At 39.9% G+C, this 14,730-nt stretch overlaps 1 non-coding gene across 1 annotated transcript; it reads right to left on the reverse strand.

The window, feature by feature from the left end:
- Positions 1-14,395: 14,395 nt before the first annotated feature.
- On the reverse strand, positions 14,396-14,503 carry LOC112773462 (small nucleolar RNA R71). Its single transcript, XR_003188010.1, has one exon. It is a non-coding gene; the product is annotated as a small nucleolar RNA R71 (small nucleolar RNA).
- Positions 14,504-14,730: the final 227 nt, after the last annotated feature.

A 14,730-nucleotide genomic window follows, 5' to 3' on the forward strand; every position in this document is an offset into this window, starting at 1 on the left:
TTCTGGACTTTACTATGAGTTTGTGTGTTTTTCTGTAATTTTTGGTATTTTCTGGCTGAAATTGAGGGAGCTGAGCAAAAATCTGATTCAGGCTGAAAAAGGACTGCTGATGTTGTTGGATCCTGACCTCTCTGCACTCGGAATGGAATTTCTGGAGCTACAGGAGTCCGATTGACGCGCTTCCAATTGCTTTGGAAAGTAGACATCCAGGACTTTCTAGCAATATATAATAGTCCATACTTTGCTCAAGGATAGACGACGTAAACTGGCGTTCAACGCCAGTTCCATGTTGCAGTCTGGCGTCCAGCGCCAGAAACACGTTACAAGTTGGAGTTCAACGCCAGAAACAGGTTACAGCCTGGCGTTGAACACCCAAAACAGCCCAGGCACGTGAGAAGCTTTAGTCTCAGCCTCAGCACACACCAAGTGGGCCTCAGAAGTGGATTTTTGCACTATCTATCATAGTTTACTCATTTTCTGTAAACCTAAGTTACTAGTTTAGTATTTAAACAACTTTTAGAGACTTATTTTGTATCTCATGACATTTTTAGATCTGAATTTTGTACTCTTTGACAGCATGAGTTTCTAAACTCCATTGTTGGGGGTGAGGAGCTCTGCTGTGTCTCGATGAATTAATGCAAGTGTTTCTGTTTTCTATTCAAACATGCGTGTTCCTATCTAAGATATTCATTCACACTTCAACATGAATGTGATGAATGTGACAATCATCATTATTCCCCCACGAACGCGTGCCTGACAACCACTCCCGTTCACCGTAGAATGAATGAATATCTCTTGGATCTCTTAATCAGAATCTTCGTGGTATAAGCTAGATTGATGGCAGCATTCAAGAGAATCCGGAAAGTCTAAACCTTGTCTATGGTATTCCGAGTAGGATTCAGGGATTGAATGACTGTGACGAGCTTCAAACTCGCGAGTGCTAGGCGTAGTGACAGATGCAAAAGGATAGTAAATCTTATTCCGGTACGATTGAGAACCTGCAGATGATTAGCCGTGCGGTGACAGCGCACCTGGACCCTTTTCACTGGAAGGATGGATGGTAGCCATTGACAACGGTGATCCACCAACATACAGCTTGCCATAGGAGAACTTCCGTGCGTGAATCAGAAAACAGAGGAAAGCGGAATTTCAGAAGACAAAGCATCTCCAAAACTCCAACATATTCTCCATCATTGCACAATAAGTATTTATATTTATGCCCTCTCATTTTTTACAAATAAACTTGAAAAACACTGTTGTTGGCATCCTGACTAAGAATAATAAGATAACCATAGCTTGCTTCAAACCAACAATCTCCGTGGGATTCGACCCTTACTCACGTAAGGTATTACTTGGACGACCCAGTGCACTTGCTGGTTAGTTGTGCGAAGTTGTAAGAGAGTAATGTGAACATTGACATTACAATTTCGTGCACCAAGTTTTGGCGCCGTTGCCGGGGATTGTTTGAGTTTGAACAACTGACAGTGAATCCTGTTGCTTAGATTAGGAAAATTTTGTCTTTTGGGTCAGAGTCTTTTATATTATTTTCAAAAAAATTTATAATATTTTTTCTTAGTTATTAAAAATACTTTTTCAAAACAAGTGTTACATTTACTGCCCAATTGGCTAGAGTGTTGGTCTGTGTTCCTGGTAATTTTGGGTACCTTCTTTTTAAAATTCTTTTTCAAAAAAATAATTTTTACATTAAATCTTGTGCCAAACTTCAAGTTTGGTGTTTTCTTGTTAATTTTTCTTTGGTTTTCGAAAATCTTATTTTGGTTTTCTAAAAATTTTAAGTTTGGTGTTCTTTCTTCATGTTCTTGTGTTCTTGTGAGTCTTCAAAGTGTTCTTGAGTCTTCCTTGTGTCTTGATCTAAAAATTTTTAAGTTTGGTGTTCCTTGGTGTTTTCCCTCCAAAATTTTCGAAAACAAGGAGCATTAGATCTAAAATTTTTAAATCTTGTGCTATCTTATTGTTTTTCTCTCTCCTCTTTAAATTCAAAAATATCTTTTCTCTCAATTTTAAAGCAAATTTTCGAAATTTACCTTTAAAATTCAGATTTTTTATTTCAAAATTTAAAACCTTTTTCAAAAATCATCATATCCTTTTCAAAACTTCCTAACCACTTTCTCTCTCCTCATTTTTTCGAAAATCTTCACCCATTTTTATTTATTTTATTTTAATTATTTTGTTTTCGAAATAAATAAATAATTAAATAAATAAAAATATTTCTTCTCTATTTTACATCATCTCCCTTTCTCCACCATGGATCTAAGCGGAAATGAACAGTCCAGAAGGACTCTGGGGTCATATGCTAACCCCTCTACTGCTTCATATGGGAGTAGTATCTGCATACTCTCCATTGGAGTCAGTAGCTTTGAGTTGAATCCTCAGCTCATTATCATGGTGCAGCAAAGCTGCCAGTATTCCGGTTTTCCACAGGAAGAACCTACAGAGTTTCTGGCACAGTTTTTACAAATTGCTGACACAGTACATGATAAGAAAGTAGATCAGGATGTCTACAGATTATTATTGTTCCCATTTGCTGTAAAAGACCAAGCTAAGAGGTGGTTAAATAACCAACCTAAGGCTAGCATAAAGACATGGAAACAGCTGACAGAGAAATTCCTGAATCAATACTTTCCTCCAAAACGGATGACACAGCTAAGGCTGGACATCCAAGGCTTTAAACAAGGAGATAATGAATCTCTTTATGATGCCTGGGAGAGATACAGAGAGATGCTAAGAAAATGCCCCTCTGAAATGTTTTCAGAGTGGGTTCAGTTAGACATCTTCTATTATGGGCTTGTAGAAAGAGCTCAGATGTCTCTAGATTACTCAGCTGGTGGATCTATCCACATGAGAAAGACAATTGAAGAAGCTCAAGAGCTCATTGATACAGTTGCCAGAAATCAGCATCTGTACTTAAGCAGTGACCCCTCCATGAAAGAAGAGGCTAAAACAGTAACTACTGAACTCAGTCCTGTAGAACAAGCTGCTGAATTCAATCAGCAATTGGACTTTCTAACACAACAGTTAGCCGAATTCAAAGATAGACTACAAGAGACAAGGATGGCTAATATAAATATGGAAGAACAATTGAAGCAAACAAAACAGCAGCTGTCAAAACAAATAACAGAAGAATGCCAAGCAGTTCAATTAAGAAGTGGGAAAACATTAAATACCCCACCTCAAGGCAGCAGGAAGCCAAGAAATGAGCAAACCACCCAAAATCCATCTGAGGACAGTAAGAGCCCAGGAAAAAATAATTCTGGCGTTAAAACGCCAGAAATTGGGTGGAAGGCTGGCGCTAAACGCCCAGACCATGCTCAGGACTGGCGTTCAACGCCAGAAACAAGCAAGGAACTGGCGTTGAACGCCCAAAGGAAGCACAGTTCTGGCGTTCAGACGCCAGGAACAGCTGAGGAGTTGGCATCTAACGTCACTCCAGCTTCCAACCCTGGCATTCAAATGCCAGTGAGGGATTAGACGCACACAAGTACTGATGACAACCCCTCTAAAAAGGCTTCTTTAACCACTTCTGTAGGAAATAAACCTGCAGCAACCAAAGTTGAGGAATATAAAGCCAAGATACCTTATCCTCAAAAACTCCGCCAGGAGGAGCAGGATAAGCAATTTGCGCGCTTTGCAAATTATCTCAGGAATCTTGAAATAAAGATTCTATTTGCAGAGGCACTTGAGCAAATACCTTCTTATGCCAAGTTCATAAAAGAGATCTTGAGTCATAAGAAGGATTGGAGAGAAACTGAAAGAGTTCTCCTCACTGAAGAATGCAGTGCAGTCATTCTGAAAAGCTTTCCTGAAAAGCTTAAAGATCCCGGAAGTTTTCTGATACCATGCATACTGGAGGGTAATTGCACCAAGACAGCCCTATGTGATCTTGGGGCAAGCATCAACCTAATACCTGCATCCACCATCAGAAAGCTTGGTTTAACTAAAGAAGTTAAACCAACCCGGATATGTCTCCAACTTGCTAATGGCTCCATTAAATACCCATCAGGCGTGATTGAGGACATGATTGTCATGGTTGGGCCATTCGCCTTTCCCACTGACTTTATTGTGCTGGAAATGGAGGAGCACAAGAGTGCTACTCTTATTCTAGGAAGACCTTTCCTTGCAACTGGACGAACTCTCATTGACGTCCAACAGGGGAAATAACCCTGAGAGTCAATGAGGATGAGTTTAAGTTGAATGCTGTCAATTCCATGCAACATCCAGACACACCAAAAGACTGCATGAAAGTTGATCCCATTGACTCTCTGGTGGAGGAGATCAACATGGCTGAGAGTCTCAAATCAGAGCTGGAAAACATCCTTAAAGATGTTCCGCCTGACCTAGAGGATTCAGAGGAATTGAAAGAGCCTCTGAAATTTCCTCAGGGAGAGGAAAAACCTCCTAAACCCGAGCTCAAACCATTACCACCATCCCTGAAATATGCATTTCTGGGTGAAGGTGATACCTTTCCAGTGATCATAAGCTCTGCTTTAAATCCACAGGAAGAGGAAGCACTAATTCAAGTGCTAAGGACACACAAGACAGCTCTTGGGTGGTCCATAAGTGACCTTAAGGGCATAAGCCCAGTTAGATGCATGCACAAGATCTTATTGGAGGACGATGCTAAACCAGTGGTTCAACCACAGAGGCGGCTAAATCCAACCATGAAGGAAGTGGTGCAGAAAGAGGTCACTAAATTACTGGAGGCTGGGATTATTTATCCTATTTCAGATAGCCCCTGGGTGAGTCCTGTTCAAGTTGTCCCTAAAAAGGGAGGCATGACAGTGGTTCATAATGAAAAAAATGAACTGGTTCCTACAAGAACAGTTACAGGGTGGCGCATGTGTATTGATTACAGAAGGCTCAATACAGCTACCAGAAAGGATCATTTTCCTTTACCATTCATAGACCAGATGCTAGAAAGACTAGCAGGTCATAATTATTACTGCTTTTTGGATGGCTATTCAGGCAACAACCAAATTGCAGTAGATCCCCAGGATCAAGAAAAAATAGCATTCACATGTCCATCTGGAGTATTTGCTTACAGAAGGATGCCTTTTGGGCTGTGTAATGCGCCTGTAACCTTTCAGAGATGCATGCTCTCTATTTTCTCTGATATGGTGGAAAAATTTCTGGAAGTCTTCATGGATGACTTCTCAGTATATGGAAACTCATTCAGCTCCTGTCTTGATCACCTGACACTGGTTATGAAAAGATGCCAAGAGACCAACCTGGTTTTAAACTGGGAAAAATGTCACTTTATGGTGACTGAAGGGATTGTCCTTGGGCATAAAAGTTCAAACAAGGGAATAGAGGTGGATCAAGCTAAAATAGAGGTAATTAAAAAATTACCACCACCTGCCAATGTTAAGGCAATCAGAAGCTTTCTGGGGCATGCAGGATTCTATAGGAGGTTTATAAAGGATTTTTCAAAAATTGTAAAACCTATAAGCAACCTGCTAGCTGCTGACAGGCCATTAGTGTTTGACACAGAGTGCCTGCATGCGTTTGAAACTCTGAAAGCTAAGCTGGTCACAGCACCAGTTATCTCTGCACCAGACTAGACATTACCTTTCGAATTAATGTGTAATGCCAGTGATCACGCCATTGGTGCAGTACTGGGGCAGAGGCATGACAAGCTTCTGCATGTCATTTATTATGCTAGCCGTGTTTTGAATGATGCCCAGAAAAATTACACAACCACAGAAAAAGAATTACTTGCAGTGGTTTATGCCATTGACAAGTTTAGATCATACTTAGTAGGATCAAAAGTGATTGTGTACACAGATCATGCTGCTCTTAAATATCTACTCACAAAGCAGGATTCAAAACCCAGACTCATAAGATGGGTGTTGCTTCTGCAAGAGTTTGATATAGAAATAAGAGACAGAAAAGGGATAGAGAACCAAGTGGCTGACCATCTGTCCCGGATAGAACCAGTGGAAGGGGCGTCCTCCCCCTCTATTGAGATCTCTGAAACTTTTCCGGATGAGCATTTGTTCGCCATTCAGGAATTACCATGGTTTGCAGACATTACAAACTACAAAGCTGCAAGGTTCATCCCCAAGGAGTACAGCAGGCAACAAAAGAAAAAATTAATTACTGATGCAAAGTACTAGTTGTGGGATGAACCCTATCTCTTTAAGAGATGTGCAGACGGCATAATCCGTAGGGGTATGCCTAAGGAAGAAGCACAAAGGATCTTATGGCATTGCCATGGGCACAATATGGAGGTCATTTCGGAGGTGAGCGAACAGCCACCAAGGTCCTCCAATGTGGTTTCTACTGGCCTACAGTTTACATAGATTCCAGAGAGTTTGTACGTAACTGTGACAGTTGCCAGAGATCTGGTAATTTGCCTCACAGTTACGCCATGCCTCAACAAAGAATCTTGGAGATTGAGTTGTTTGACGTATGGGGTATTGATTTCATGGGGCCTTTCCCACCATCATACTCAAACACTTATATTCTGGTGGCGGTTGACTATGTATCAAAGTGGGTAGAGGCCATTGCTACACCTACCAATGATACTAAAACAGTACTGAAGTTCCTCCAGAAATATATATTCAGCAGGTTTGGTGTCCCTAGGGTACTAATCAGTGATGGGGGCACTCACTTCTGCAACAAACAGCTTTACTCTGCCATGGTACGGTATGGGATTCGCCATAAGGTGGCAACTCCATATCATCCACAGACAAATGGGCAAGCTGAAGTCTCTAACAGAGAACTAAAAAGAATCCTGGTACAGACTATAAGTACCCGTAGAAAGGATTGGGCACGAAGCTTGGATGATGCTCTGTGGGCTTACAGAACAGCATTCAAGACTCTCATAGGGACCTCTCCTTACCAACTTGTGTATGGTAAGGCTTGTCACCTGCTCGTGGAACTGGAACATAAGGCCTACTGGGCAACCAGATTCCTTAACTTTGATGCCAAATTAGCTGGAGAGAAAAGATTGCTCCAACTGAATGAGCTAGAGGAATTCAGACTCACTGCTTTCGAAAATGCCAAGCTTTATAAAGAGAAATCAAAAAGGTAGCATGACAGAAAGCTGTCATCTAGAATCTTTGAACCAGGACAAAAGGTTCTGTTGTTTAACTCTAAGCTCAGGCTATTTCCCGGGAAACTGAAGTCCCGGTGGAGAGGACCATATGTGATTACAAGTGTATCACCATATGGTTATGTGGAGCTTCAAGATATTGATTCTGATAAGAAGTTCATTGTTAATGGACAGAGAATCAAGCACTATCTTGAAGGCAATGTTGAGCAAGAGTGCTCAAGGCTGAGGCTAGATTAAAAACTCAGCAAGGTCTAGCTAAAGACAATAAAGAAGCGCTTGCTGGGAGGCAACCCAGCCGTGGGGCATCACTTCCTCTAAGCATTTTGCCCTATTCTTGATTTTATTTGTTTATATAAAGTTCATTGATACTAAGGTAAAGAGTCAATTGTATAGATGTGGTCTGTGAAGACTTTATTCATTAATCTTTGATAAGTGGCTCCTGCGTTTTTGAGTCTGAATGGCATGATGATGTAGAAGTAGTTTGCTTTTGGGGTTAAGAATGAGGTTTTTTCTTAATCAGGTGGATACATCAGGATTTGATTGTATCCCAAATAGGCGTCCATAAACTAGAGATATTTGTATCCGGAGGAGGCATCCACCAGAGCGTCGATACTTGGGAGTGGATAAGGGTCTTTTGGGCAGGCTTTGTTGAGATTAGTATAGTCAGTAGACATCCGTCACTTCCCATTTGATTTTTCACCAAGACAACATTAGCTAGCCATAGTGGATACTTGAATTTTCTTATGAATCCTACCTCTAGTAGAGCTTGTACCTGCTCTTCCACAACTTGTGATCGTTCTGATCCGAGCTTTCTACATCGCTACTGTACTGGCCGAGATCCTGGGTAAACTGCCAACTTGTGGCACATTAACTTAGGGTCTATGCTCGGTATGTCTGCGGCCTTCCATGCAAAGAGGTCAACATTATCTCTTAAGAACTGTATGAGGGACTCCTTTACGTCTCCCTTTAGAATTGTGCCAATATTAGTTGTTTTTTCTGAAGTATCTCCAATTTGGACTTTTTCTGTCTCGCCTTCAAGTTGTGGATGAAGTTCTTCCCGTCCTTGAACTCTCCCGAGTTCAATGGTGTGGACTTCTTTTCCTTTGCCCCTGAGGTTCAGACTTTTGTTGTAACAGCGGCGCGCTGTCTTCTGATCAGCTCTTATTGTAGGGATCCCTTCTGTAGTTGGAAACTTCATGCATAAATGTGGAGTCGAGACTACTGCGCTGAGTTGATTTAGCGTTGTCCGACCTATTAGGGCATTGTATGTTGTACTCACGTCGACCACGATGTAGTCTATGTTGAGTGTTCTTGATCGATTTCCTTTTCCAAAGGTTGTGTGCAATGAGATGTATCCAAGTGGTTGGATTGGAGTGTCTCCCAGCCCGAATAGGCTGTTCAGATATGCTCTGAGCTCTTTTTCCTCTAGGCCGAGTTTGTCGAAGGCGGTTTTGAACAGTATGTTAGCCGAGCATCCCTGGTCTGCCAACGTGCGGTGGATATTAGCATTGGCTAATATGATAGTGATGACCATGGGATCATCGTGTCCTGAGATGATGCCAGCTGCGTGTGAAGGTGATAATGGGGAGTTCGGGTGCTCCTTCTCCTCCTTCGACATGATATACTTCCTTCAGATGTCTTTTGCGAGATGATTTGGAGATTCCTCCTCCCGAAAATCCTCCATGTATCATGTGGACATGTCTCTCCGGGGTACGAGGTGGTCGTTCTGTTCGTCCGACCTCTTCGTCCCTTCTTCTTTTTCTTGGCTCGTCTGATTTGTTGGCTAAGTACCAATCTAGTATCCCCTCTCTTACCAATTTTTCTATGATATTCTTCAAATCGAAGCACTTGTTGGTGGGATGTCCATTGATTCGATGGTATTCACAGTATTCTGTCCGATTTCCTCCTCCTTTCTTGCTTTTGAGTGGGCGAGGTGGAGGTATTTTTTTAGTGTGGTATACTTCTCGATAAATATCTACAAGAGACACCCGAAGAGGGGTGTAATTGTGATATTTCTTGATCTTTTCTCCATGCTGATCTTCTTTTTTCTTGGACTCTTTATCCTTATCTCGGGAGGAGTAGGAGAATTCAGGTTTTGAGGTCTCTCCTATTCGAGAGTTTTCCTTTATGTTGATGTATTTCTCTGCTCGTTCTTGCACTTCATTTAGAGATGTGGGATATTTTTTTGATATAGAGTGACTGAAACGTCCCTCTCGCAGGCCATTGATGAGACCCATAATAGCTGCTTCTGTTGGAAGACTTTGTATACCCAAACATGCCTTGTTGAATTTTTCCATGGAGCTACGAAGACTTTCTCGATCTCCTTGCTTGATCCCTAGTAGACTTGGGGCGTGTTTAGCTTTGTCCTTTTGGATGGAGAATATGGTTAGAAACTTTTTGGCTAAGTCATCAAAGCTTGGGATGGACCTGGGGGGCAGATTGTCAAACCATTTAATTGCTGTCTTCATCAAGGTAGTCGGAAAGGCTTTGCACCAAGTTGCATCTGAGGCGTCGGTGAGATACATTCTACTTCGGAAGTTGCTGAGATGGTGGCAGGGATCTGATGTGCCATCGTATAGAGTCATATCGGGAGGTTTGAAGTCTTTTGGGATTTTGGCCTTCATGATCTCTTTGGTGAATGGGTCTTGGTCCTTGCGGGAGCTATCTTCGTGGCTGGATCGGGTAGTTTTGGCTTTGAGATCGGCTTCGAGCTTTAGGAGCTTGTCCTCTAATTCGCAACGTCGCCTAGCTTCCCTTCGTAAGTCTCTCTCGGCTTCCCGCTGATACTCGACCTCTTTTTCGAGTTGTTTTAGGCGATCCTGAAGTGCCTCCATAGCTCCCGTGTTTAGAAAATACTTGTCTTTGTTAGGTTGAGAAGTATCATCTAGTGTAGCCTCCGCGTTCTTATGTAGCATTCTGTTTTCTAAATCAGAGTTGTGGTCGTTGTCAAGGTTGTCTGCCATGATGATGGGATGACTTCCAGGTCCCCGGCAATGGCGCCAATGTTCTGAGGGTTACCTGAAACTGTAGGTTGATCTTGGATGAGATCTTCTGTACTGGTCGGAGCTGACGTGTTTGGCTTGTGAGTGGTGGCCGGAGCTATCGTGTCTGACTTGTTGGACTGGTGGTGGTGCTGATCCTTCGTCACCGGAGGGTGGTGGTACCTGCAAGGGACTCCGATGCTTAAGTTAGCAAGGGTATTAAGCACGTTTTTAGTAGAATCAGAGTATGAGTTATTGATGAGCGGATAATTTATACGCTTTTTGGCATTGTTTTTAGTATATTTTTAGTAGAATCTAGTTACTTTTAGGGATGTTTTTAATAGATTTTATGTTAAATTCACATTTCTGGACTTTACTATGAGTTTGTGTATTTTTCTGTGATTTCAGGTATTTTCTGGCTGAAATTGAGGGACTTGAGCAAAAATCAGATTCAGATGTTGAAAAAGGACTGCTGATGCTGTTGGATTCTGACCTCCCTGCACTCAAAGTGGATTTTCTGGAGCTACACAACTCGAAATGGCGAGCTTCCAATTGCGTTGGAAAGTAGACATCCAGGGCTTTCCAGCAATATATAATAGTCCATACTTTGGCCAAGAATTGACGACGTAAACTGGTGTTCAACGCCAGCTTTCTACCCAAATCTGGCATCCAGCGCCAGAAAAGGATCCAAAACCAGAGTTGAACGCCCAAACTGGCACAAAAACTGGCGTTCAACTCCACAAATGGCCTCTGCACGTGCAACACTTAAGCTCAGCCCAAACACACACCAAGTGGGCCCCGGAAGTGGATTTATGCATCAATTACTTACTCATGTAAACCCTAGTGACTAGTTTATTATAAATAGGACCTTTTACTATTGTATTTGACATCTTGGGATTACCTTATGATCCTTTGATCACGTTTTAGGGGGCTTGCCATCTCGGCTATGCCTGGACCTTCACTTATGTATTTTTAACGGTGGAGTTTCTACACTCCATAGATTAAGGTGTGGAGCTCTACTGTTCCTCAAAGATTAATGCAAGTACTACTGTTTTCTAGTCAATTCTTCTTATTTCTCTTCTAAGATATCCATTCGCACCCAAGAACGTGATGAAGGTGATGATTATGTGTGACGCTCATCACCATCTCCCTTATGAACGCGTGCCTGACAAACACTTCTGTTCTACATGAATTAAGCTAGAATGAGTATCTCTTAGATCTCCTAACCAGAATCTTCGTGGCGTAAGCTAGAATGATGGCGGCATTCAAGAGAATCCGGAAGGTCTAAACCTTGTCTGTGGTATTCTGAGTAGGATTCAATGATTGAATGACTGTGACGAGCTTCAAACTCGCGATTGTTGGGCGTTAGTGACAGACGCAAAAGGAGGGTGAATCCTATTCCAGCATGATCGAGAACCGACAGATGAATAGCCGTGTCGTGACAGGGTGCGTGAGCATATTATTCACTGAGAGGAGGGGATGTAGCCACTAACAACGGTGATGCCCTTGCATACAGCCAGCCATGGAAAGGAGTAAGACTGATTGGATGAAGATAACAGGAAAGCAGAGGTTCAGAGGAACGAAAAGCATCTCCATTCGCTTATCTGAAATTCCTACCAATGATTTACATAAGTATCTCTATCCCTATTTTATTATATAATATTCGAAAACAACATTATCACTTTATATCCGCCTGACTGAGATTTATAAGGTGACCATAGCTTGCTTCATACCAACAATCTCCGTGGGATTCGACCCTTACTCACGTAAGGTATTACTTGGACGACCCAGTGCACTTGCTGGTTAGTTGTATCGAAGTTGTGACAATTATGAATTAAGATCAAAGCATCAAGCTTTGGAGCCATTACCAGGGATTGTTCGAGCCTGGACATCACAATTTCGTGCACCAAGTTTTTGGCGCCGTTGCCGGGGATTGTTTGAGTTTGGACAACTGACGGTTCATCTTGTTGCTCAGATTAGGTAATTTTCTTTTTGTTTTGTTTTCAAAAATTTTTCAAAAATCTTTCAAAAACTCTTCCTTTGTTTTCGAAAAAAAAAATAAAATAAAATAAAATGTTTTCAAAAATAAATTATTCTATGGCTTCAAAATTTTTAAGAATGAATTCTAGTGTTTCATGAAATATGTTGAATCATATCTGGCTGTAAAGCCATACCCAAACTACTTTGGGATTGGTATTCAACTAATCACTCCAGCCCATGTAATTATATGCTAAAGCTTGGCTGGCTGTTAAGCCATGCCAGACCCTTTGATTGGAGCTTTAAGACTAACATGGCAAGATTCCTGGAATTCATATTAAAAATTTTGGAATCCTTATTTTCTTTTTCAAAAGAATTTTTCGAAAAATATAAAATAAAAATCCAAAAAAAATTAGAAAATCATAAAAATAAAAAATATTTTTGTGTTCCTTGTTTGAGTCTTGAGTCATATCATAAGTTTGGTGTCACTTGCATATGCATCTTGCATTTTTCGAAAATTTCATACATTCATGGTGTTCTTCATGATCTTCAAGTTGTTCTTGGTAAGTCTTCTTGTTTGATCTTGATGATTTTTTGTTTTGTGTCTTTTCATGTTTATCATATGCATTCTTGAATTCTTAGTGCGTAAGCATTAAAGAATTCTAAGTTTGGTGTCTTGCATGTTTTCTTTGCATTAAAAATTTTTCAAAAATATGTTCTTGATGTTCATCATGATCTTCATAGTGTTCTTGGTGTTCATCTTGACATTCATAGCATTCTTGCATGCATTCATTGTTTTGATCTAAAAATTTCATGCATTGCATAATTTTCATGTTTTCATAAAAATTCAAAAAATCAAAAAAAAAAAATATCTTTCCCTTTTTTCTCTCATCAAATTCGAAAATTTGAGTTGACTTCTTCAAAAATTTTTAAAATCAAGTTGTTTCTCATGAGTCAAACCAAATTTTCAATTTGAAAATCTTATCTTTTTCAAAATCTTTTTCAAAAATCAAATCTTTTTCAAAATTCTAAGTTATTTTCGAAAATTTCAAAAATATTTTTCAAAAATATTTTTCTTATTTTTATACCAAATTTTCGAAAATAACAATAACAATTAATGTTTTGATTCAAAAATTTCAAGTTTGTTACTTGCTTGTTAAGAAAGATTCAAACTTTAAGTTTTAGAATCATATCTTATGATTTCTTGTGAATCAAGTCATTAATTGTGATTTTAAAAATCAAATCTTTTTCAAAACTAATTTCAATCATATCTTTTCAAAAATATCTTCTTATCTTTTTCAAAAATTTGATTTCAAAATATCTTTTCTAACTTCCTAACTTCTTATCTTTTCAAAAATTTGTTTCAACTAACTAACTAACTTTTTTTTTTGTTTTTTATCTTTTTCAAAACTACCTAACTAACTCTCTCTCTCTAATTTTCGAAAATATCTTCCCACTTTTTCAAAAATTTCTTTTTAATTAACTAATTATTCTTATTTTTATTTTTAATTAAAAAAAAATTTCGAAAAAATACTAACAATTTTCAAAAACCATTTTCGAAAATCACTAACTCTTTTTCAAAAATAATTTTCGAAAATTATCCCTCCCCCATCTTATTCTATTTATTCATTCATATCCTAACATCTCATCTCACATCTCTGCCATCCTCACAGTTGTGTTTCTTCCATTATATTACATTCTTTGTCTCCCCCTCTTCTTCTACTCACACAGGGATCCCTATACTGTGGTATAAAGGATCTCTATTATTATTATTATTATTATTATTATTATTATTATTATTATTTTTCTGTGCCTTCTTCTTTGTCATATGAGCAGGAGCAAGGATAAGATCATTCTTGTGGAAGCAGATCCAGAACCTGAAAGGACTCTGAAGAGAAAATTAAGAGAAGCTAAATTACAATAATCCAGAGATAACCTTTCAGAAATTTTCGAACAGGAAGAGGAGATGGCAGCCAAAAATAATAATAATGTAAGGAAGATGCTTGGTGACTTTACTGCACCTAATTCCAATTTACATGGAAGAAGCATCTCCATTCCTGCCATTGGAGCAAACAACTTTGAGTTGAAACCTCAATTAGTTTCTCTGATGCAGCAGAACTGCAAGTTTCATGGACTTCCATCTGAAGATCCTTTTCAGTTCTTAACTGAATTCTTGCAGATATGTGATACTGTTAAGACTAATGAAGTAGATCCTGAAGTCTACAGGCTCATGCTTTTCCCTTTTGCTGTAAGAGACAGAGCTAGATTATGGTTGGATTCTCAACCCAAAGACAGCCTGAACTCTTGGGATAAGCTGGTCACGGCTTTCTTAGCCAAGTACTTTCCTCCTCAAAAGCTGAGCAAGCTTAGAGCTGATGTTCAAACCTTCAGACAGAAAGAAGGTGAATCCCTCTATGAAGCTTGGGAAAGATACAAATAGTTGACCAAAAAGTGTCCTTCTGACATGCTTTCAGAATGGACCATCCTGGATATATTCTATGATGGTTTATCTGAGCTATCAAAGATGTCACTGGACACTTCTGCAGGTGGATCCATTCACCTAAAGAAAACGCCTGCAGAAGCTCAAGAACTCATTGACATGGTTGCTAATAACCAGTTCATGTACACTTCTGAAAGGAATCCTGTGAGTAATGGGATGCCTATGAAGAAGGGAGTTCTTGAGGTTGATACTCTGAA

The sequence above is a fragment of the Arachis hypogaea genome, chromosome 18 (assembly GCF_003086295.3).
Source record: "Arachis hypogaea cultivar Tifrunner chromosome 18, arahy.Tifrunner.gnm2.J5K5, whole genome shotgun sequence".
Classification (NCBI taxonomy): domain Eukaryota; kingdom Viridiplantae; phylum Streptophyta; class Magnoliopsida; order Fabales; family Fabaceae; genus Arachis; species Arachis hypogaea.